Source organism: Mercenaria mercenaria, chromosome 14 (genome assembly GCF_021730395.1).
Source record: "Mercenaria mercenaria strain notata chromosome 14, MADL_Memer_1, whole genome shotgun sequence".
Classification (NCBI taxonomy): Eukaryota; Metazoa; Mollusca; class Bivalvia; order Venerida; family Veneridae; genus Mercenaria; species Mercenaria mercenaria.
The window spans coordinates 37,493,021-37,519,355 of NC_069374.1; the positions used below are offsets into that span (position 1 = coordinate 37,493,021).

The following is a 26,335-nucleotide window of genomic DNA, read 5'->3' on the forward strand; positions in this document are numbered from 1 at the left end:
AATTAAGATATTCCTTCTCAAGAGAAGGAATAAACAAACAGGAAATGGAAACGCCATAAGCTGTTTTACAGGGTACATCCGCACGTAGATGAGGGGAATTTACAATAAAAAAATTAAAGTAATTATTCTTATCACAACTTCTTATACGCAAGAATAATTGAGTAAAGTAAAACAAAAAAAATGTAGTATCATTATTGTCAGTTTTATTTGAACCAGAGCTCCCGGGGATAAATTGTGTCAATTTGATTAATGAAAGAAGGATAATGTCTGATTAGCACGAGTAATTATTAAATGCAGTTGCAATGTCAGGCTGCGTATCTGGAGAAAGTTCAATCTTCACTCATTTTTTACGGTACAAAACAATACACTTACACTACATATAGTTCTCCCTGAAAAAGTGCGTTCCATTTAACACCATTTACTGGCTTTTTTTAGAGACAAAACACAGATTCGTATCAAGCGCTATTGTATTTATTAACTGATAACAGTTTCAGCAATTGTATCTCGCTAGAGACCATAATTAGCCACTAGATTCTCCCTTCATGTTGTAATGGAGCATTGCAAACAAACTTTGGGACTTCAGGTCTGCTTTCAAAACAGTCTTGAAACTATTAGGTTGACACAGTGGCCATTTAAAAATAGGTAAATAAAATGCAGATTAATCTTGACATTATTACTGAAAAGAAATTAATTATCACCTTCGCTGGTATTGCCTGTTGCTGTCATGTTGCTGTCGGCATATGGCAATCTGGCAATCAGGATTAAAATGCGGTCTTGCTTCGATTTTATAATTTACGTTCAGTTATGAAACGAAATATTTTTTTCGCTTGAACACTCGACAAAAGGTTTCATTTCTTATATTTTACAATTTATATCTCGTTTCCATTTTAAAACTGAAGATACAAGTTTGTATTTAACTATGTTTAAATGTGCCTGCCATATTATGAACGTATAAGCGTAGGAAAAATGGAACAAGACAGAACTCGCTACGCTTTTACGCAGGCGGTTGTGTGGAGTAGCAGATGGGTGCGCGTGACAGCACCTTGATCTGTTATTTAAAATTGATTTGACTTCTTTTTCACGACCAAAGACATTTTCTCATTCTAAATTGGAAATTTAGAAAAACTATTTCTAGATGCCCCTCCCCCCAGCCCCCCCCCCCCTTTTTTCCTCCCCCCTTTCCTTGTGTTGTATAATGTTTTAATGAGAATAGAGTTCTTTATGATGTATTGTTGTTTCTGGCGTAGATTTTAAATTAATATAGGGTTATCTAATTGTTCAGAGTTTAAATCGAGATACAAATTAGAAAACGTGAAGCAGTAAACAAAGCTGTGTGATAATGAAGTTTAAAGTAGAATAAAACAAAGAATCAGCTAGAGTCTTATACAAACCAACTAGGTTATTTAAGAGTTGGTGTGTATAATATTATTATAAAGTATAAATGAAGTTTGATCAGACGCCTTATCAGTGTTTGCAGACGGACAGTTCCATGATTAAAAAACATCATCCTTTACTATTTTGAAGCGCCACTTATGTTTATAACATTTCCTTTAAGACACTAAAGCTGGTTAAAAAAATTCTGTTAGCGTATAATACAAACTAACCCAAGGATGTTCATTACTTTATTAATGATTTAAATATCTGCAGAAGGGTTTAAATTGAAAGTTGTTCAGATTTTTGGCCAAAATGATACTGAGGTAGATATTAATGTCAGGGACCCCAATGAAAATAAGTATTGTACTTTATTGGGCTATCCAGGTATACGTGATCACTACTATATATCAGTCAAAAATTTTTTTGTGCAATGATTGATATTTAAAACGATCTTGTTGGTAACGAATATGTATCGTTTTGATGTTATACTTCAATGTTTTAGTCACTTTTATGTAATTTGTTATTATTGAGCTTAGACTTAAAATAAAATTTGAATTGACAAGCCCTATCTGCATATTATTTGGCAGCTATATCTAGAATAGCCTCTAAACTGACATTCGCTTGTTGGGCGCTTAATGTTAAACACATTTTATATAGAATACGATTATATATACTAACAAGATATTTTAAAAGCAAGCTTGTCATTATAAGTTAATTATTCAATCCAACTGTAACGGATTTGACGGAACAGCCGTATTATCATTCATATACCATCTCATAGCTATTCAAAAAACAGTTACAAATTATACTGTCAGAGTTTTGTAGAACGTGTTTCCGTGTAAACACAAACCCAGTCTTTCAGTTTACCGGGCTGTTTGTTTTGTTTTATCTACAAAACAGCATATTTAAGAAATAATATATCACATTTAATGATTTGTCGCTGACGAAATCATTGTTCATAGTTAAGATGCCAAGGAATTATATGATACGCATATGAACGAAAAACAATGATTTTATTCATGAGTAAATAACTAAATTAGATATATCATTTCGATTCTAACACGTTACCATGGACTTTAAAGTACATCCTTGACGGCATTTATTTAATTTTTGCCCGTTTTCAATCGGTTTCTTTTCCAGCGCGCCGCTATGCCGTTTGACGCTATGACGTAATAATTGTGACGTCAGAACAAATAATTGTTCTATAATTATTCATTGTTTTCAGCCTTCTTTGTTTAATAGGAAAACGAATTGGATCGTGTTAGATTGGAATGTAATTAAAGAAGTAAATGTGATTAAACCATGAAAGAACACACTTTTGAAAATCGTATATTTTCAGTTAAAATCTCGAAATAGGTGCACCTGTAATTTTGCATATGATTCGCATAGGTAAGATCTGAAAGCTATTTTGAATGCTTTTGTTTTAGTTCAAACTTGTATTCGGCATTAACTACCGAAAGTTGATGAATATCAACATTGAACACGTATTTCCCAAACTACATTGAAGGATAGAAAATTTAATTTATGCTAACTGATGAAATACTGTCACAGTGTTTTATCAGTGAGATATAATCCATATCACTCACTGCATATCACTCACTGTAGTGTCGATCTACTTGTACATTGTGTATGAATTTTAAATTATTTGTTTAAAACATGATGAAAATTGTAGTCGCACTTTGTTCTTTATAGTATACTTATCGATTCAAATTATTTTTGAGATTTTCGTTATACAGCTAAAAATAAAATAAAATGGAACTTTATGTTGTGTGCGTCTTTCTAACGTCACAAACGTCTGACCTCATATCTGTTTACGCGCGTCTCTTTCCCGCGCTGAGATTAAAATTTATTGCACAATGCACATTTTAACGCAGTTAAGCATACTGAAAAAGAAAATTTGTTTGTTATTCGTGAATATGGAAAATATCTTACCTAATAGTGAGAAAATTTTCACATTTTCACTTGCGCCACGCGCTCGTGAAAATATTTGAAATTTTCTCACTTCTAAGTGAGATATATTCCATATTCACGAATAACAAACAAATATCCTCTATGAATTAATCGCAATGCATCAGCATCGCTGCGACTAAAACAATTTGTAATCGGTTGTATCGCTAAAATCTATACGTTTTCAAATCAATTGTTTCAATGAAGTCGTAGTCAAAGTAGATGGTTATTTTTTCGTTTTGGGTCAAGAACATGACAACTAGATTTCACATCTTTTGTGAACCTTTTTGCACTTTACCGCCAGTATAGTATTAGTTTAATTTTTGTCGATCTTGAAATGACCTGCTTTTAATGCAAATGTTAAAATAAGATATAATATGCAATACTGAACAATTTGAACGTAGATTACTAAAATATTGTAATGACCAATAAGAATGCACAATACATATATACATGTAGGTGCAAAAGATTATTAGGATATTTAGTCATGATTTTAACGAATTACTACAAACATTAGCAATAAGTATTATGCATTCATGTATGTATTTATGTTACTAGATTGAATCATTAGAGACGCAATTTCCCAATCCCCACTAAATGTTTTATCTTTATGAATGTCACGAATGCACTGTGTTGATCATTGATAAGCCAGAACGAAGAAGTTCCCAACTAATTCAGTAAAGGAATAAAATCTTTTATAAACCTACTTGTTATAAAAACTACACGTTTGGCAAAGGAAAAAAATGTGTCAATCTACACGAGATATGATTCTATTATAACGTCATGTCTGTTCTGTTTTCACGTGGCGTCATATTATAGCTGTAATTTTTTTACAGATATGGTCAAAATGTTAAAATATTTTTAGTTCGGACTCTACTAGATAACACTCTATGACATTCCCTCAAACTCTGGAGGATCCCTTGTTACTGACTTGGTCTAAAATGTTAGTATCTATAACGTTCGTGTATAGCATGTGTGCATTTCCTTGCAAAACGGTCCCGAACCTTGTCGAAATCATGGATAAAATTGTTAATATTTGTACGAGTGCAAATAATATCCGGGCCTCTTCTCCAGGACAAAGGTCTACCCGAGGTACATGATCGTAGCAAGGCCATATACATATACGTTAATATTTTGATGTTATTAAACCGCAATTTTGATTTACTTAAATCGAAATTTCGAGAAACTAAGCCTTTCCTGCCACATCTTTTTGAACTTTTCAAGCCCAGAATTTTAAGTTTTCCCGGTTGAGAAATTTGATGTTTAAAGAAGCGCTTTTTTGGCAATTTCAGAAAATTCTCTGCCAATGTTAGCTCTGATATAATCTGAAAAAATTCAAACATGGTAGCGTTTTCTCACTATTCCAATCTTCCTTAGATCCCTGTAAAATTTATCTACTTTAACAAAGACTGTATTTGCATTTGTGTGCCATAATGCCATAGATAGCAAAAAGGTTACAGAATATCTGAAACACGATATTCGCCATTTTGAATTGTAGACTGTCTAATTATTCAGAACTGCACTTCATTTTCTAAAATGCCCCTTATGTGGAAACTCGACCCTGGCCAATACGACACCAAACACTAAAAACTGTTCCAGGAACGAATAATTATCATTTATGACAACTTTGGATAAAATGCAATTCGAGCCTTGATCATTTTGGTTAATACCAATATTCGTACGAGTATTCTTTCATTGTGCGTGCATTTTATGAGAAAGTAATATAACTAGAATAACAGACGTTGCAACCTGCATTCAGTGTTTTATTATAGTGTACGGTTGGATCTAGCTGGTATGTTGTGCATTTATTAATTGTCTATTCATTTTTTCTAAAAAAGTTGCAATCTTAAGATGAGCTACGATTTTCACGAACAACATTTACCTCGAAACACTGTGTACATGTAAGTAATTTTATATCAGATTAATTATTTTGTTCTTAAGGCTGCTTTAGGTTTAGTTATAAGTTGAATTGTTCATAATTTCTCTTTTTAAATACAATGTAGTTTTGTTTGTTATTTTCAAATACATGTACAGCCAAATGTAATACAAGAATATTTATCATTTTCCATAGTATATTACCGTATCTTCTTAAACATTACGAAAAAAAAATCACGAGTATACAGAAGAACGTTTATAAGTGTAAATTGGATGATGTTTTACGTGTTTTGTCCACATGTTCGATGTCATGCAAAAATAGGATTCAGCCGCACTCTGAAATACAAAATGATACAGTTAGATACACTCTGTAGAACATGATGCATTCGGAACTCAAACAGAAAATAACTTTTAACATCAGTTAAGTCTTATATATAGAAAAATTAGAGATATTTCCAAGAGATACTCAGTTTCAGATATCGACACAGATTAAACTTAATAAGGAACCTTAAGTTGATTAAATATGGTGACTAATACAAATGATATAATCAACAAACGTAAACGTTTCTAAGAAGTATTTTGAAATTGTAATAAACGAACGTACCCATATTCGACAATGCAGCTGGTAAAGAAAACTTATACGTTTGTTAAGCTGTGTTTGACAATGTTATATAGACTCATCTTTAAGCATATTATGATATTAATTGTTGCACAGGTTTGTAGCTTACAGTGTTCATAATGGTGGCTGCCACATTTTCTGTTATGAAAATGAAAAACATTCAATTCTTATAAAACCCTATTTTCGTTAATAGTTTTCTCTAATATCTGTGAAACGTTTAAACATTAATGATCATAGTAGAAAGTTTTACTGAATCTATTGGTTTTTGATTACCTCCCTTTATGTGTTTAACTGTAAAAGTTCAAGACTTTGTGCAGTATTAAAGATGGTACTTTTTAACCGCGTAATTTTAAAACATATTTTGATCAGCTGTTCCATCTGTTTTTAATATAAAATTTAAAGCCTTATGGAACATTAAGGCTTTAATAAATCAAGCGTAGGCTTTTTATAATTATGCTCTTTTTAATTTGCCATATATTAATATCAGAATGTATCAGCTTTTTAAAATCGTTCGTATTGTACTTGTGTACTTCTGGTAAAGACAAAAACGTCGAAACTGGTAAAAGATGTTTTGGTCTAGATTTTAAAGGCAATTGAGGTGAGTTAATAAGATATTAAAGCGTGCAAGGTGAAAATGAGTGACTTCAATGAATATGTTCTGTATACTAATTGAAATTATGATTATAAATTATAATTATATCGTCTCTTTAAATATTTTTAAATTCGGCATGTGATATTGATTACATGATTTTAATATTTGATTTTATTCCATGTAATCAGTAGGCATCCAAAAACTAATACTCTGACACTTTTGTCATCAACAAGTAGACTATCTCCTATACTGGCAGTAGATGTACATTATCTCTTTATATTTAAGTATGAAGAATAGAGCCAGTCTACGTCAAATATCCTTTTTTTTCCACACCTATATATTTTTAACCAGTTGGAAGCTTTTCTTTCTATCACGTGACAATACAATAGAAACCAGTATTGTATTGTGTGTCACATTTTCTTAAGTATATAATTTATAGTAAGATCCGAAATCTACAAACCACAAACTCTACATTTTTTCATATTGGACTCAAGTCCCAAAAAATCTATATCTTTTTCATATTGGATAGGACAACTCTTCCGATTCCTGATAAGGAGACATTTGGAATTACTTCCCTTGTATATAGCGACAGCAGTAAAAGTTTTAAAAATATTGTGATAGCTTTCTTATTTTTGAACGAAACATATTAGTGTAAGCACCCAATTTCTTAGTTAGAACGTTTCCTATCTAATTATCATGGTTTCGATTCAAAATTTCACGAAAAGTGTTTTCGAAATTTTTGGCTCTGAGAGTAAATCTAATCTCATATGTGTTGTTGTTTGCGAGTTAAGATGTATAAATAATATATCTATTTTTATAGCTTGAAATAAAGAGGTAATTTAACAGTGTTGAGTACAATACTAAATTCATTTGGACTCGTACACAGCAGTAATAATCCATATTTGAACTTGGCATTCGCCTCGTTCAAATATGGATTATTACTGCTGTGTACTCGTGCAATAGAATTCAGTATTGTACTCAACACTGTTAAATAACCTCATATTATCTATACTTGTTTTATCTATCCAATCGCGAACGTTCATTTGCAACACGTGACCGTACAATATATTACGATATTTGGACGCACGTGCGTACAAAAAAATCCTGTGTTTTCTGTATTTGGACGGTTCAACAGTCCTTGTTAAATATACGATAAAGCCCGAAACGCGTGAAAATGTTCCGATTGTAAATCGGATGAAGTAGGCGCTCTATGTACAAGTTAATTATCATCTTGAAATCGGGATATTCCCAAATAGAAATTACAAAGATCTAGGTCTATACAGATATAACTGGAGGAAAATCTTATTGATTGGAAAAATTTATTATTTTGTTACATGTTGAGGGAAATTTTGAATGGCAGTGGCTAGGGGTCTGGTAACCGGACCTCTAGACAACCCTACAGGAAAACTGCAAATTTAGCCTTGTCCGCTCTCTAAATTCAACAGTTTTCATCCGATCTTCACCAGACTTGCTGACAATATTTGTGGGCATAATATCTCGGCGTATTATGTCAACACCCGTTGCAGCGGGCGCGCGGTCGGCATCCAAAGCATGTCCGCTCTCTAATTCAGTTTTCATCGGATCTTCACCAAACTTGCTGACAATGTTTGTGGGCATAATATCTCAGCCAAGTTTATAACCACCCAAATCGCCAAGTGGCTGTTGTAGGGAGGTTGCACCATATAATCTATTTCCTCCCTACAACAGAGGTTGCACCATATAATCTATTTAAAGTCGCCATATGACCTAAATTGTGTCGGTGCAACGTTAAACCCCCGCCCCCCGTAAAAAACATAATCTATTTAATACCAATACGCAGAAAAACAACATTAAATGAATTATGTATATTACTCTGTATTGTACAGAACAATGTTAAATAACCTAATAGTTATATACTGTATAATTTGCGTTGCACTTTCATTAACTTTGAAGTCCGAGTCTTAGTTATTTCGTCTTATGTAGGAATTACTAAGTCGTAAATAAGAGTTAGGAAACCATGTATAGGAGCTAGTATATCGTATGTAGGACCATTTAATATCTCTGCTAGCACCAGGATGCTTCCATAAAAATATACTCGCTTATCAATATGAAAGGTAGATATATTATAACTGAATTATACTATATGCACACCATAATCAGAAACGTAACTTCAGTGGTGTCTTGTTTGTAGAATAAATCCAACAATTTTATCAAGTAGTTACACCACCAGCACGTTAAATAGCAAACAAAACACCTGTACAATAAAAATAAAATAACAGAAGCAGAGGCGCACTAATTGATTGTTACTGGTAATGGTTCCTGTTATGATTGCACTTCTTATTTTGTTTATCTTCTGCCTCCGATTATTGTGTCATTACCTACGTTTAGATCGAAAGGTAAATGTGTCAAAACATCCTCGTTTAAGTTAGCGTATCGCCGTATCTTAGCCGAAAAATTAAATAGAAAGTTTCAACATAGGTTTATCTAAAGAGAAGATATACAATAGAACAAGCTACACAAAATACATTCAAGAATTGTAATTGTGACAATTACAAGCATATCAAAACACGGATCGTGTTCAAAGATGCGACAAAGTAGCTTAAGGTTTATATGTATGTAAATTAAATGCATTTTGTTTATTTTGTTTCTCTATGATATAACTAAGGTACAAAAGAGAATAAAAACAATTAATTATACCGAAATAATGTTAAGAGCACTGGATTAGTACAGGAAATGTTTTTGATGCAGTGTCTTCTTTTCGTACTGAATACTATAGAGCTGAAATATATGATAACCTATCTTCCAGCTGAGCTGTTGCCAGACTAGTTTGAATCAGACAGAAATCAGATAGAATTAAACTTAAGACGTGTGTAATTTTGACACTACAAGAGGAACTACATTGGTTACAATATTTGCAAATCGTCATTTGGTATTCAATCATGCCGCTTAAGGAATACATAGGAAATATACAGATACCGTTCATTATTAAGATCTCAATTCCTCCGGAGCACAACAAAGCAAAATAATAGCGGACTCAATTAACTGAGTCTTTAATTGAGAGGTACTGCAATGTGCAACACCACTCACGCCCCCATCCTCCACCCAACACATGTAAACAGATACATTTAATGGACTTAGGGCCTGACAATTTAACACCGATTGGCTTAAGTACGGCAAAACATTTTACAGCAGCCAGACAGAACTGTGCTGGTTGATTAAATTCTGGAATTAGACAACGCAACATGATTACAAACTCTGTGGAATCTAATAATTTGAGAATGGAAACGCCATAAGCTGTTTTACAGCGTACATCCGAACGTAGATGAGGGGAATTTACAATAAAAATTTAAAGTAATCACTCTTATCACAACTTTTTATATGCATGAATAATTGAGAAAAGTAAAACAAAAAGAAATGTAGTAGTAGTAGTATCAATATTGTCAGTTTTATTTGAATCAGAGCTCCCGGGGATAAATTGTGTCAATTTGATTAATGAAAGAAGGATACCGTCTGAATAGCACGTATAATTATCAAATGCAGTTGCAATGTCAGACTGCGTATCTGGAGAAAGTTCAGTCTTCACTCATTTTTACAGTACAAAACAATACACCTACACTCCATATTATTCTCCCTGAAAATGTGCGTTCCATTCAACACCATTACGGACTTTTTAGAAGCAAAACAGAAATTCGTATTAAGTGCTGTTGTATTTATTAACTGATAACAGTTTCAGTAACTGTATCTCGCTAGAGACCACAATAAGCCACTAGATTATCTCTTCATGTTGTAATGAGCATTGCAATACAAACCTTGGAGACTTCAAAGCCTTCTCCAAACACTCTTGAAAATATAGGTTGACACAGTGACCATTTAAAATCTGTAATACAGATTAATCTTGACATTGTTTACGAAAGATATTAATTATCCCCTTGGCTGGCATGTCATGTTGCTGTCATATGACAGTCTTGAAATAAGAAATAAAAGAAGTTTTGCCACAATTTTATCATTACGTTTAATAACACTTATAACTGGAAACGGATCCATTTCATTATTATTTTCTTTCAAATGTACAAAATACTGATATGATTGGTATACCATCGCCTTTTATTATTTTAAGACCGTTGTGAACACGTGAAGGATTTTCCTGAAGAATGCACTTTGTCTTATTTCTTATAAATGTTAATGTTACACATAACGAAACTTCTAACTGGTCATGTCCAATATCTTGGCAATATCTTTTATAACACTAATAATAGTGGCCTGGTGGTCTAGTGGTAAAACACTTGACTATCAATCCACAGGTCAGGGGTTGGAATCCCGGTCAAGGCACTTTAAATTTCTGAGGTACACTTGAATGTCTGCAACAGAAATAAGAGGCCTGAAGTTGTCCTTTTCAGAAAAGACTGCTTCGTATGTATTGTTGCTACACAACGGGCATATTGCACAAAAATAGAATACATGTACCGATTTGAAATTTCAGTCCTTACCGGTACAAAACAGACAAAATCATTTCAATTACATTTGTATCTGTTTCTGATAGGACTGTAGTTACCTAATACTTTATACTGAATAAATTATTGGGCAACTACAATCATATCGGAAACATTTATTCCTGTCTAATTATAAATATTTAGAGATTTCTAGATGACAAATCGCATTAATAAATGAATATATAATTACTAGCTCTGTAGAATAACCTTCTGTTGTTGGTCACTAAGGAATACACAGAATACAAGTTTATGTATATTATATGAAGAAAGACGAAACAATATGCAAATAATAGATAATTTAAAAACAGCCAGACTTTTAACTGTTTCAAAAGCAACCACCATGCATATCTTTCCGAATAATTCTTTTTATACATCTTTTCTCTGATTTGCAATTTCTTTATTGATACCAATATTTCAATTATCATTTATACAATGTGTCATGTTAATATACAATGTCACATTCAAAGACTATGCACACATTGTCACATTTATAATCACACAGGTTGAAGAGGTGCAGGCCCCATAACTCTACTTTGCATATTTTCAAAATTATGCCCCTTTTTCGACTTAGCAGTTTTTGGTTAAGCTTTTGTATGTAAGCTGGTATCTCAATATCCACTAATAGGAATGGATTGAAACTTCACACACTTGTTCACTGTCATGATGTGACATGCAATGCAAAGGTTCAATAACTCTGTTTTGCATTTTTACAAAATTATGCCCCTTTTTTAACTTAGCAGTTTTTGGTTAAATTCTTATATACGTAAGCTGGTATCTCAGTACCCACTAATGGGAATGGATTGAAACTTCACACACTTGTCCACTGTCATGAGCTGATAAGCACTGTGCAGGTTCTATAACACTGTTTTGTATTTGTACAAAATTATGCCCCTTTTTCGACTTTTGTATTCATTCAATTGACAAGGCTGTTGAATAGTCGAGCGTTTCTGTCCTTCGACAGCTCTTGTTTTATATATATATATATATTTAAATTTTTTTATCTAAGTGTTGTATTCGTATAGCATCTTTGATATAGATGAATAGTCTCTTTTAACTCATTAATGAATGGCATCTGTGTACTATGTTATATAATGTGTATGTAAATATATACATGTATGTTTTTGTTTTATGTAATGATGCACATGATGATGAGACTGAAATAAATTATCTTATCTTATCTTGCAAAAAAATGCTACTAATTACACTGTTAAAACAACCAGCCCCTTCGTCGTAATCGGATTATAGCAAGATATATGAATACAGTATATACTGCATTCCGATTAGGTATCTGTGGCTAAATGCAACCATCATCACCATGTTATAATGCACTTTTGACAGCAGTTAAAATTCGAAAAGTTGTAATGTAATTTCTCTTATGATACGCATAGTAGTTTTTGCAGTGGCCGAGTCGTTACGATGTTAAAAAAACAACAAATGCTTTGTATCAAGTTAAACCGTTTTGTTTTTTTTTTTTGTTTTACAAAACATACAGGTATTTCACTTGTCTTTTCAGTTTAAGATTAGAAATATGCATAAATTTGTGTTTTGAAGCGGATTAAAATCTGCATCGAATATTTGTAAGTTCAATTGTTTGGTGAAATAAAATATGTCAAAAGTTATATCCAAGAGCCAACCTTCAAACAATCATCCTCATTGCTTCCAAGCAATTTACGTGACGATGGTAAACCAATGTGACACGCTTACTCAAAATGCTTGCCATAATGTACAGGAAAATTGATATTTATTTTCACAAACTTTAAGTGAATAGTGAAAGTGTTCAAAGTATCTTTATTCTGCAGTACGCTATTTGTCAAATTTTCCGACTGTGTTTACGTTGTTAGCAGGTGCGCGTCACAACACTATATAAAGAAAGTAATTTTATTATTACTGCATTTTTTTTGCTCGTTTATATAACTAATGAGATACAAACTTCGTGCAACAAAATTAAAAAATGAAAGCTATAACTCGGCTGAAATTCAGCCCAATTTATACATGATGGCAGTGTCTGGAACTTCCAGTGACTGAAATTGAAGATTGATACGAAACATCTATATTAGGCCTAAAAAATTCTTTGTTTTCGGTAACATGCTCAAAAAAAAAGGGTAGGTAGGTCGGAAATATTTTTATTTTGGATTTTTTTTATTAATAATGGAGACTTTTCGGAAATTATTTTTGTGTCAAAAATGAATACAAATGACGGGGTAATGCCTTTAGAGCATCAATAAGTTGATTTCTAACATCACTGGTCATGTTTAAAGCATAAATAGTGCAGTTTTGCAATTTTTAGTTAAAAAGGTGAAAAAAAAATTCTACAAGGTCATAAAAACATTTAGGATCGGGCCAAAACTTTAGAGCAGGTCGGGATACCGGAAACAAACAAATTTTTTACGCCTTACATCTGTCATAAAATAAATATTAACCGTGAGGCTGTTTTTATTTTATAAAGATATATCGAAACTTTTTTTCATTTTCATATATAACATTTGAACAGTATGCTTGTAATATTTATGAATGCTAATAGCTACATCATAGTTCATCATTTATAGTTTTGTTATTTATTTATGCTATCATTTTCATTATGCGTTTAGAATGCATGATGCAAATTATAGTCACACCCAATCCCCGCATCCCCTTCCCCCATCCACGACCCAGACCCCTTCGCAACGAGCCGAATGTATGTATTTCATTTCTTTTGTGTAACATGTAATATGATCAATACACAAACTATCATAGGACCGGAAATATATAATTTGTTCATTGACTGGGGAAATGGTAAAAATTTGGATTAAATTCAACTCGAGCATTGATTGTGATGTTTTATGCCAATATTCACGTGCATATTGCTGATAGTTATCTGTTTTTATTGTGCACGTATTTGTGTGAATGCGATAAACAGATATTACATTCTTCAGGCGTTGTATTATCAAAGTGCACGGATGTTTCAAGTTGCAGGTAGTATATTATTAAATTGTATGAATGGATGTATCAGGTATGTCAAATGTATTTATTCATTTTTATTATTTTTTCTAAAATCCTGCAAATTACTACTTTGGCTTAATGTAGTTCTGCACGTTCGGACCTTTTTTTTTCAGTTTACAATTTAGTATTTGATTAAACCATGATTTTTTTTTCAAAACTTCAGATTAATATACTAAGAAAATTCGACAAATAAAAAGGTAGGGTAATGTGCCCGATGTTTTAGTAAAATAAGACTGAATTGAAAAATATGACCTCACAAATGTTTTCATATAATGGGAGTTACGGGAAAATCACAAATAACGTGTCACATGTAAATATCATATTTTAACTTTAGAAATATATTTACGTTGCCGTTGTAATAAATTTACTCACGGGTTGCCATTACATCATAAAATGATTCTCATTTCCGTACACCGAATCCAGGCTTTATTCTACGTTTTTTCGATTAAATGACGTTATGCTATCACTTCCGGTTTATCAAATGTGCAGAATGTTCTTTAATACTAATTTTAATTATAAAAATTGATTTTTTTCTTGTTTTCAAAAATACCTACATGTACTATCAGAGAAAGCTATAGCATGATACTTGTCGAATTATTGCATTCACAAACCGACTGCAAAAATATAGTAAAATCCTGCTCAGACATACAAAATCTCGCTACATTTGAGATTTAAACACAAGGAAGTCACCTATCTTTAAAACTACTATCAACAGTTCTTTATATATCTTGATATGTGTACAATTGAAAGCGTTTGCAGTGAAGAATAAAATAATTGAAAAAAAAAAAACAACAAAAAAAAAAACAACAAAAAACAAAAAAAACCCACAGAAGTCTACTGCTGTTAATTCCTTGCAAATTGAACTTTTATATATTTTATACTTGCACACGGATTGTACTGACTTTTTTAATATATATATATATCTATATATTTAAAAAAGGGTTTTAAGGAAATAGCCAAATCCTTTTGGGCTTGTATATTTGATTTACCACCCCTACAATACTTAAGAATGAGTGTTATGACATATATCTTAAAAAGTATTTCATGTTACAGTTGATACCATCTCCAGATTTAAGAAAAGGAAAGTCTTAATGGTACAAATGACATAATTAACCTATCGCATTGCGCTGTTTATAAGTAGTATGTACTCAAATATAAATAATTGTGTACACAATTAGATAGCATAGCTGGTTAAGAACCGACTTAATCGCTTGTTAAACTGTGTTTTGTATGACAACGATATGAACAATGAACAATGAACAGATTTTGATTTAGACATTTAGGCTGGATATTTTACTGTGCATTTAATAATATATATAAAAAAATATCTGGATTTAATCATACATAAATGTGGGATTTATAAGTTATTGGCAAGGTAAGAAGTAAATCGATTTTAAACTTTCTGTCACGACTGACTTATTTTTATTGTGATGGAGCATAGTTTCAACTGATATAGTCATGTCGATATGTATTTTAACGTTGCAATAAGTTGTTTCTCATTGACTAAATAAAGCCGTTTTAAGATATTTTTAAGATATGTTCTGAATTTTAAACAACATATTATAAAAATCATGATTTGTTTCATTTACATTTTAATAGAAAACATTTAAACAATATTAAAGGAAACTGCCGAACCTTGTTTATAAATATAATCATAACTTTCATTCGATTAAAATTATTTAACATTTTAGGCTGTATTATTTATATTAACATGGGGAACAAAGCTGACTGTTTAAATACTCAAGTGTTTGAAATTATTTTTTTGTCCAGTGGCACTGCAGTACTTTTCAAATTTTCGGGAAATTTTTTTTATTTAAATCTGCATTAACTTGTAGCCGTTCATCAATCAAGTTAGTCATGTGTATAGAAGGGACAAGAGGTGTGTTATTGATTTTATTCGCTCTGACGTCATCCGGAAACAAACAATAATTTCAAACACTGCGCCGCTCGTAGTTGATTAAACATTAATAAACACTATCTTATGCATAAACATCAACTTTATCATATAGCGTCTCTTTTCATTTGTTAAATTCAACATTGATATTTTATGCTAAGAACTTACAAATAACTCAATAGAAAGATAATTACATTTGGACTGCCTCCTAGGCTATGGTCTTTTCCATTTTCTGAGAGAATCTCCAGAATAGACTAGATAAACAATACACCTACATTTATTTATTTATTTTAATTATACTTCATTATACGCAATATACTTCAATTAACTTTGACATCAGAATGTAAATTAAATATAAATATCAAAGACCTATTTATTATCTTAATTGGTCCAATAACCCATGTGATGTAAACACAATCAATTTGTAATGAGAGGAAATAACCAAATACAACACATGGACTTTGCTGGTTGTTATGGTCGCAGACTCAGAATTACGTACCGTTGTGGGGTCGAAAGAATGCTAAGGGTTTAGAATTGTTTCCAGTGCGAAACATGTAACAATGAAAACAATCAAGGTTTTCTTGTGGTTTGTCGTCTAATTTACCACGGTTCGTCGTTTATATGCTTTTAGGCTTACGCCTTCGTGGTTCAGTTCCTGTACATCTGAAAATTGAACCCTGATAAATCAGGCGATAAGACCAGTCTAACACTTGGATTATTACCCAAAGAGAAAATAAGAAGACGGTATCGAATTGTGTAGGGGATGAAATAATTCAATTACAATCTGGTTTTATAAAGATAACCTTAATTTTGATTTCAAAAATGTTTTTGAGACAACTGTTTTCTTCAATGGAATAAATGTGATACATTGTCCAATATACATTTAAACATATACGTTGTCAGCTATGGTAAATATTCATGAAATAAAGTAATGTTTTATTTGTAATTCTAGTATTAAAAGTCCACGCACATTTCCGTTAAACGTCTCGTCGAAATATCATATGGCGCCATATAGGCGCCGAGGAAGTATGCTACAAAATTTGATCTACTCTTTACATAATTTTTTTTCAGAATTAAAATGATACAACAGAGCGATGTTACACACACTGTATCTTTTATTAGGCGCGTATACATATATATATATATATATATATAACTTACTAGACGTCTACGCACTCATATGTTATTCCGCGATATATATATATATATATATAACTTACTAGACGTCTACGCACTCATATGTTATTCCGCGAGACATGTTACTTCAAGTATTTTAACACTGTTAACACTCATAGTTACACGTTGACGTCAGATCCATCTGCTTTGTTTGGCGATTTTCATGCACCATGAAGTATATCATCTACTACATATCAGAATCGAAATAATAATATAGCAACATATGTCAGCAATTCGAATCGATTGTTCGTAAAATAAGTATTTTTTTACGTAAAAGTAAACAGTTAATTTGAATTTCAAAATAAAGATGATATATTGTCTGTAAGATGCATAGAATACAGATTTTATCGATCTTTTCCCTGTAATATGCCAACGTTATGGCATGAATCCAAAAGTTATGATCGGAAGAACAAAACTCTGGAGAGGTCAGGAATTTCAATGCATGTTTGAAAGATTTTGCAGTCAAAGAAAGCTTGATTTATGACAGGTGTAACTTTTATATCTCATAAGATAAGGAAAAGTTGTACCGTATGTTTTATATCTCATACAAAATAGGACAGGTGTAAATTTTAAATGCCAAACAATAAGAACAGGTGTAAGTTTTATATCTCATACAATTAGTAAATGGTTTGTTTACTTCATATCAATCATGATTTAAGTAGAACAGAACACAATATGAATTTTATTACATCCTAGTAGTTATATGAGATGGGGGAAAATAATGTAAGTACATAATAACATGACATAAACATTTAACTTCCGGTAGACAAATACTTTAGATTGGGGGAATCTGAATATATAAGAATTATTATACATCAACAAGGTAAATTGTATCTTGAATGTTACAGAACGGTAATATTTGTCGTTTGCATACATTTGTGTAAATAGATTGAACAGGAAAATCATTAGAAATTATTGCAAATGTAAAATAAAATAAAAAAATAGGACCCTGTGAATATCATGCGGAACTATTCAATTCAGATGCAGTCAAAAACTGGATGTAGCGCGTTTTTTTCTCTTTATAACGTCCAAACTGATTAAGTTTGCTACAATATAGAAGTGAGGTCAAAATCTCTTTAGCATATCATACACGAATAAACTAAATATGCATGGATGGATCGAACACCTAGGTAGGTCATTTCGGTTTAAAATATATATCACCTGGATAACAATTTTGTGTTTAGTCTTGCTTAAAATTGTTACATTTGAGTAAATTGTGCTGCTCAGTACATACAGCACCGCTACTGTATCTAGAACATGTTCGATCATGAAAAAGTCTACAATTACACCTCCGGCTTCAACCAGTAGTTTCGGCGATATATGACCATTTTGTGTCTATTCGCCGTAAAACCCAACTCACTCAACCAGTGGTCGAAATTTGAGCAAAGTAAGGTAATCATTCTTTGGAAGAATTCAACACTCTAAATTCTCCTTAATACTATTGCATATAATTCCTTTATTAGGCTGTTGTTGTTGTATCTGGGTGTGTCATTCTTTTTCGTACTGATCAATGAGAGTTTGTTTAATTTACCTATTTAGAAATTTTGTAACAGCAGTATTTTGATACAATCAAAGAGCAAGTCTTCCGACATTATTTAGAATTTTCCTTAATTTTGGTTTTCCATTTATAGTTTAATTCGTCCTGAGATACCATTTATTTGTAAATCGTAATAAAAGACAATTTTCTGACCTTAGCTAGTAACAATTTAGTCCATTTAGAAATCATTGTCGTTCTTAATTATTATAAATATTTGATATCTTCTCAAATCACCATATAACATAAACATTAGATTACTTTTGCGCCTATTTACTATTTTACAAGAAAGTTCTTATGATATTTTTGTTGTACAGAGTGATTTTCTGCATCTGCTTGAATACAGTATTTTGGTTTATAGGAACGTAGTGACACACGGATATGCTAAAATACAACACAGTTTGCATGAAAATCAACCTACGGGTATAGTCGTTATAATCATACAGACGATGTGAAATTTAGACATTAATACATAATATGGTTTATGTTCAATTTTGCGACTACTGATACGAAGGGTGTTAAAAGTACCAGGAAAAGTGTTCTTACAGTTTTATTTCTGGTCCTATTTTGCTAAAAATTAAAAATAAGATAGATAAGAACATATTAGATGTAAATATTTAAAGTACAGTTTTCAGAACATGCCCATTATCTATTTGTCGTCTCTGAGACAACGTCACTACCACTTAGGCGATCCAACGTCATTATGACGCTGTCATATCACCTTTAAAATGATCAATACAACCCGTGATTAACAGTGGTACAATGTTTCTCGTCATTAAAAGCATTTTCTACACCTTCTTTCTGTTCATTTCCTGATTTTTGAAGGTACATAAGAAATGAGTGCACTTCTCCTGGTATTTATTGAACATACCTCGTATAACATTTGAGCCGTGCCATGGGAAAACCAACATCTGTGTTGCTACGCAGTCTGGTCAGGATCCATGCTGTTTGCTAACAGTTTCTCCAATCCCAATAGGCTTTAAAAGCGAACAGCATGGATCCTGACCAGACTGCGCGGATGCGCAGGCTGGTCTGGATCCATGCTGGGCGCAAAGCCACTATGTTGGTTTTCTCATGGCACGGCTCATTTGTGTATTCAAGTGCATAGCATTACATTGGTTCACCTTGAAATATCATATGAAAAATCAAACTTATTATCATTAAAACTTTAGAATATGACCTGGGGTAAAAGGGATAGGCAATAATCACACGGTCGGTTTAAAGATAAAACTTACATGCCTATGAAAAATAGCTGATATCATTTAGGTGTTCAGACACATAGCAAGACAGTGATGTACCTTGAGTTGTTTTTGCATCATGAATACGTATTTTGAGAACAAACTAAAGTTATAGTAATAAGGTGAACAATTACATACCTGCACTGTACATATAGATAATCATAAAACAATTCTGCCTTTACTTGTTTATTTAAGCCCTTAACAGCATAGGGTTCCACCTTGAAGTATTTTGAATCAAAGGAATAAACAGTCATAAAGAGTAGGTTTTTTTATTAACTAAATCATGATATTAAACCATTCCTATACATACTTTACATCTAGTGGAATAGAATACTCATTCAGGTGCGTAGCAACACAGAGATGTATCTGAAAAATATTCGAAATGAATTTCGCATCGACAGTGTATTCGGGCGTGTAGACTCACAGGGGTGTACCTTAAAATAACAAAGTTTCAAGAAAGTAAAGTTATAAATAAGAATAAGCCATCAATATGTAAATGTTAAGAGATAAATTCGGAATCTACTGCTATATAAGACTAGCAGCACAGGGGTGTACCTCGACATCATACCCTTTTAAAAACCAAAAACATATTTAAAACGTAAGGAAATTACTAATACAATCACACGGGTAGAGTAAATTTAAGATATATCCTGCATTGTACGTATAGATGTTATCAACTGTTTATTTAAGCGTGCAACCGCACAAGGGTGTACTTTAAAATATTATCATATCAACAAAATCAAATAACTGTAAAAATTAAAGCGACTAACCCACACCTCTTGGTGTCAGATTTTTAAAAAATCAAACGTTTGCTTTATTTACCTATATGCTGTATATTCGATGTTCTTACAATGTATTTTTCATCATAGAATTCTCTTGTAAATCGTTGTTTTCCTATTGCATTTAAAATAAAAACATTCGTCTACAATTTCTGATAAGGGTTTCCCGGTTTATAAAAAACGGAATTCCCGTCAGCAAGCATCACCTGATTTTCAAAAGAGCGCACACGTAATGGTATCGCACACTATTGTGACGTTTTGAAATGAAAAACAAACAAAACAGTAACATAAAATGAAGTCAGTACACTTAGTACATTAACGATGCAGTCAGTGCTCGTTGGCCTAGTGCGGTTACAGTATTCGTATTATACTTTTTTGTTTTGAGTTCGATTCCCAGACCCTTTAATTTTGTCTTCACTACAATTCATTGATGACAAAACACGTTAGTAAATCTAGTTCTAAAATGTTCAGTAAAATCATATGTCACAACTGACACGTGATTATGTCTAAATACACTCCACCTTTAATATAAGCTTCCCCGTGAAATTTTTAAACATGTACGGGTTAGTTTTATATAATCTTTCACTTCACTTTATTATTATTCAACTTTACAATATTACACACTGTATTAGATCAATTGCAAACATCATATAAAACAGACAGAGCTAATACAAAACATAACTGAGCCAATATGAGAAAAACAGGGCCAATACGAGAAAAACAGAGCCAATACGGAATTCAAGCATTTTGATTGGTTCAAAAGAGAGGGCCAATACGGAAAAGCCACTTCCGTTAGATTTTTAAATGACGCCATTTTGTTTTACATCAGAGTTATAAATTACATTTTTTTTTTCACATTTTGACAAAAAGAATCATCCAGCATGTTCATTTAATAACCAAGTATGACTGAGCGGGATGTACGTCTTCAGAGATTACAACGGTACTTTCGCTTATTCGGTTTCGTGTAAAATGCAAGTGTTTCCTGTCAGAAATTCTGGCAGTTGTCAAGGAAAATAATAAGAAAATATGGAATCTCAGATTAATTAACAGGATGAGACTTATCTTTAACAGACATTTGATAGTGTGAACTATTTGTGCAATGATAAATAGCCATTCAAGTGCTGGAAAGTGGATGAATAAATTGGCGAACAAGAGTGTCAGTTGTGAACTGCAAACAATTTCGGATAAGAATTAAACGAGGCATGGGACTATATAATATGTGCTTGGTTGGTTGTATTATCTTGATCAACACATATGTGTATAATTTTGTGTCTCGTTGCTTGCAGCCTAAAAGGAAATGACTTTTAAAGCAGTTTTTATCACAGTTCAAATGATAGGATACTCGCTGAAGAAAACGAATAGGAATTCCAAAAAATAAGGTAAGTTCTAGTTACTCTTGATTTTGTCGCATTAAAATATCTCTCAAAATTATTCTCAAGTACCTACATACAACTCATTCTGTTTTACTGGCGAAAATGATCATGATTTCTAAAATACGTCTAAACAACTTGTCAAGAATTTTCACCTGAACGTGCATAGCTGTCATATACTCATAAGGTAACTCAAAGAGTTCTAATACTGTTACCGCCAACAGTTGAAAGTTGAATAATAATATGATCATTAATCAAGCGATTTCATATTGGCCTAGTTATTTGTCCTCGTGCAGTCGTATTGGCCCTCGGTCTACGGCCTCGGGACAATACGACAACCCTTGGACAAATAACTAGGCCAGTATAAAATTGCTTGATTAATAACATTATAATACAAGCCATAATTTTAGGATTTATTGATTTATAGATACTTCAAATTTTATACGAAAATAAGAAACAAAACAATAAATTAGAAACCAGAGAAAAACAAACTTACACAAATTAAGTATGCAAACTGAAAAAAATGGGGATCGAACTCCCGACGAAAAGGTAAATAGAAATACCGTAACCGCTCGGCCAACGAGGAATAACTGTCTAAATCGTAAATTTTGTGTTTTGATTTAACTTTATGTTATCTTCCAAACACCATCATTATGTTTCATGAAAACATATGAAACAGTGGCGGTATTTTGCTTTTCGGTGATAAATTATTTTAAAAATTACAATTCACAATGTGTAGGTTAGTCGTTTTAAGGGTGATTTGTGACAATTGTAATCACACGGGCGGTATAAACTTTTACATATATACCTGTGAGATACAATATTTTAAGTTCTGCACGTTCCGTAGTATAGCCGCAGAACATATGTCTTAACGTTGTGTAGCACAACTATTAGATTTGTGAGAATCACTGATGTGTTGGATTACGTGATCAGTGATTGGTCAGTTGGTACGTGGCGTAACGCAGTTGTTAGTCAGTTCTACGCTTGAATTAAATTGTTTCACATCTATACTAATCCCCAATGATAACGTGATTCCCGCCGAAACGCGAGGACAAGTCTATTTCATGATAACTGATAAAATAACAATTCATAATGCTTGTACAAGTAAATATTAGTATTTGTTTCATTTTAACTATCCACTAAGTATATGGCAACATAGCTCAGGTGGGTAAAATGCAGATAACAATTGGATATAAGCAAATTGTTTTGTGAGTTCGAATCCTCATGAGGATTTTTTTTTCAGATTGTTTTTGTTTTCGTTTTTTTCCCATATTTTCGTTTCTTTCTTTGATGGTTTGTATTTGCATTGCATATATGTCTTTATATTACTTATTTCATTATCAATATTATGTTCATTATTCGCTTAAGTGGATGTATTTAATTAATATCATCTTTGATATAATGCTAAAAAACAAAGACAAATATCAAACAGGGAATGCCACGTACCAAAATCGCAGCCTCCCCAAAACTAAACCTACAGCACGCAGACGTGCACACCACAAACACACACACACACACAAAGCCAACACACGAGGACAAAACGAACAAACAAAGGAACCGCCTTGGAACGGTCAGTGGCAAAAACACCACTGGGGAGCTTAAACCGGTTTATGGTGCGCACCCAACCTCACTCTTAAACCTTTCTACTCTGCAATATCGGCTTTAGAGATTTCTCTGTGGTGTTGTCACAGAGCACATGAAGGAATCTAAATTTTTCATGCAAAAAAGAAATAAAAATTAAATGAGCCGTGCCATGAGAAAACCAACATAGTGGATTTGCGACCAGCATGGATCCAGACCAGCCTGCGCATCCGCGCAGTCTGGTCAGGATCCATGCTGTTCGCTTTTAAAGCCTATTGAAATTGGAGAAACTGTTAGCGAACAGGAAGGATCCTGACCAGACTGCGCGGATGCGCAGGCTGGTCTGGATCCATGCTGGTCGCAAACCCACTATGTTGGTTTTCTCATGGCACGGCTCAAATGTCGATGCTGAGTTTCGAACCCACACGGCAAAATATCTGTTTAACATGGAGAGTATACTTTACCTCTGAGCTAATATGCAATTGGTACCGAAACTAGAAATATTTAGGTTTTAAAATGTTAGAAAAATGTTGAATTCCCTATGTTCCATTTTAATCTATTTATAGTCATGTTTGTAAATATCAAGTTATCGTTGGGCCATAGTACTAATAAACTTTGATAATGTGGCAGTTGAGTCCAATAAGTCCAGGGGTGTTCAAAGATAATCCGTCATAGATTTATTGTAAAGCAAATACTGGATTTACCTGTATTGGAAAATAACAGTGTCGATTGTATTGAGGTCAACTGCCACATTATCAAAGTTTATTAGTAGTAGACGCAACTTGACCCCGATGGTTGACCTTTGCATTATAATACATAACGAGGCACAACCTATTATTGAAAAACAGTGTACGTAAAACACGAGCTGCACGAGAAAAAGGAAATATAAATTTGTGTAAATATAAATTATTGTATTGGAAAGTTTTAACTGATTAAATGTAATTCTATATTCTTTGATACTGTAAACAAACTAATTCCATATAAATATACACGGCTACCCTAAGCACCCTTGAGTTCTACAATGAAATAATCGATAGGAATAATCAGCCTAAGGTCAACCATCGCGGTCAAGTTGCGACTACTATACCTTATTCAAATTTGAATTTATGTTAGATTATAATAAGTATTCTGGTTTTGTAAGCTCCACGTAGTTTATTAACTGGTAAGGCAAAGTTGATATATACTTGTTGTATACAACGTAGAACACACCTTAGACAATATCAGTCATTTGTCTAGCTTGACGTAAGGTGATTACGTTTTGTTATTTTTATAATACCGAGATACGGTAGGTACAGTTCTCCAGCGTTTTTTTTCACATTCCAAAGTCGGGAATGATTTTTAATCTCTGGTTTTAGTCTGGTCTATTGTATCTAGGTTGACGACTGTACAGTGCAGTCATTGTGTTCATGATGCGTTTTTCATAGAAAATAATTATCTGATAATGTTATTTGTATGAAGTTGATATGAATAGTCATAGTGTATGCTTATTGGTTGGGTTTATAAAGGATATGATTATATATTTATGTACTTGTACATAAAATGCTCAAAACAAAACAATCGCAAGTCTTGCCCATTGCAAAACAGAGCTTGTGTTTTCTGCGCAGTTATGTTAAGTCCAATATTTAAGCGGTTGTATAAAGCATAGTCGGGGCCGTATCGGTGGGGTATTTCAAAATAACGTAACACGCGCGGTGTGTACGTTTGTCATAATCACTGTGTCAGGGGCGTTGCAAAACAGGGTTGCAATCTGATTAAACTCATCTCAAATTAACGCTAAGCATTGGATCTGACGACGGGCTATTGTGACTCCATTCACCAATCAGATCATTTCAACATTTTGAAAGTGAAAAATCTATATTTAACCTGGGATTCAAGTTTTCGACTAAATCTTAAGGCTGGTCTACACTATTCAAGAAAATCTTGTAGGGCCCATAAATCACTAGATAATTTATATCTTGTACAAGCAATTAGTACTTTGCAATATTTCTTGAACATGGAAGACACATTAATTTTTAATGGAGGGAAATCATGACAGGTAAATAAAAAAGATGGCCGAAATGATACCGGTACAAAGTGTTTATAAAGATAAAATATTTAAAATATTTGTACATTTAAAAATGAATCATTGGTGAAAACATTGATTGAGAAAAACTCTAGTCGAAGTGACACATATCCAACAAAGCTACTTAAAAGATATTATTTCAGGAAATATGATAAAACAGTCATATTTTGTTAATATGTAACCTTGTGAGAAACATCACTGATAATGTAAAAAAAATACTTTTTGAGAACACCGAACTTGCTGATGTTACTCTTCCATTGGAGTACTATATATAATTTTATCATTGAATTATATAAACTTGGCTTTTGAGCATGTCATTCAATTAAAACATCATTTTTTTTTCTGCTGTCCACACTGCCATGTTTATTGTTAAATTATCAAAGCCAAACATTCAATAATGGTTTTATTAGATCTCAATACACATTTAATGAAAAAATGTAAACAAAATACCATACTGGGCAGGTGTTCCTCATCAAAAACCCTTTATCAGAGCATTTGACAGCACTACCATCCAAGAAAAATAGGATGAGTTCTAAACGCTACAAGATCTTGTAGCCGAAAATTATCTGGAAACTGCCGCTCAAAAAGACACTAATGGGGGACACAATGTACTGCCTACACTATACAAGTTGCTGTGATTTATATTTTGTGCTAGTTTTCTTGTATAGTGTAGACGACCCTTTATAAGAAAGCTTATAGAAACACATGAGAATTAGTTGTTTTTCTTATTTTGCCATTCAAAATTGAAAAAAGTTTGTAAGGGCGGAGGTAAACCTTAATTATAAAAAAGGTTTACCTTACATAATATCTTTTTAAACATTTCTGTACATTAATAGTGTACAATGT

General features: G+C 32.5%; 1 protein-coding gene across 5 annotated transcripts in view; it reads left to right on the top strand.

The window, feature by feature from the left end:
• Positions 1 to 26,335, top strand: part of LOC123527288 (uncharacterized) — a 93,752-nt gene that overhangs the window by 64,478 nt on the left and 2,939 nt on the right. Inside the window, exon 1 of one of the 5 annotated variants that reach the window (XM_045306657.2) lies at positions 13,713 to 13,828. The exons of 2 other annotated variants lie outside the window; for them this stretch is intronic. The gene's annotated coding sequence lies outside the window, so the exon portion shown is untranslated. Of the gene's footprint in view, positions 1 to 13,712; positions 13,866 to 15,026; positions 15,231 to 26,335 lie in introns of those variants that run through there. 2 more of the 5 variants (XM_045306654.2, XM_045306653.2) reach the window with 2 other exon arrangements.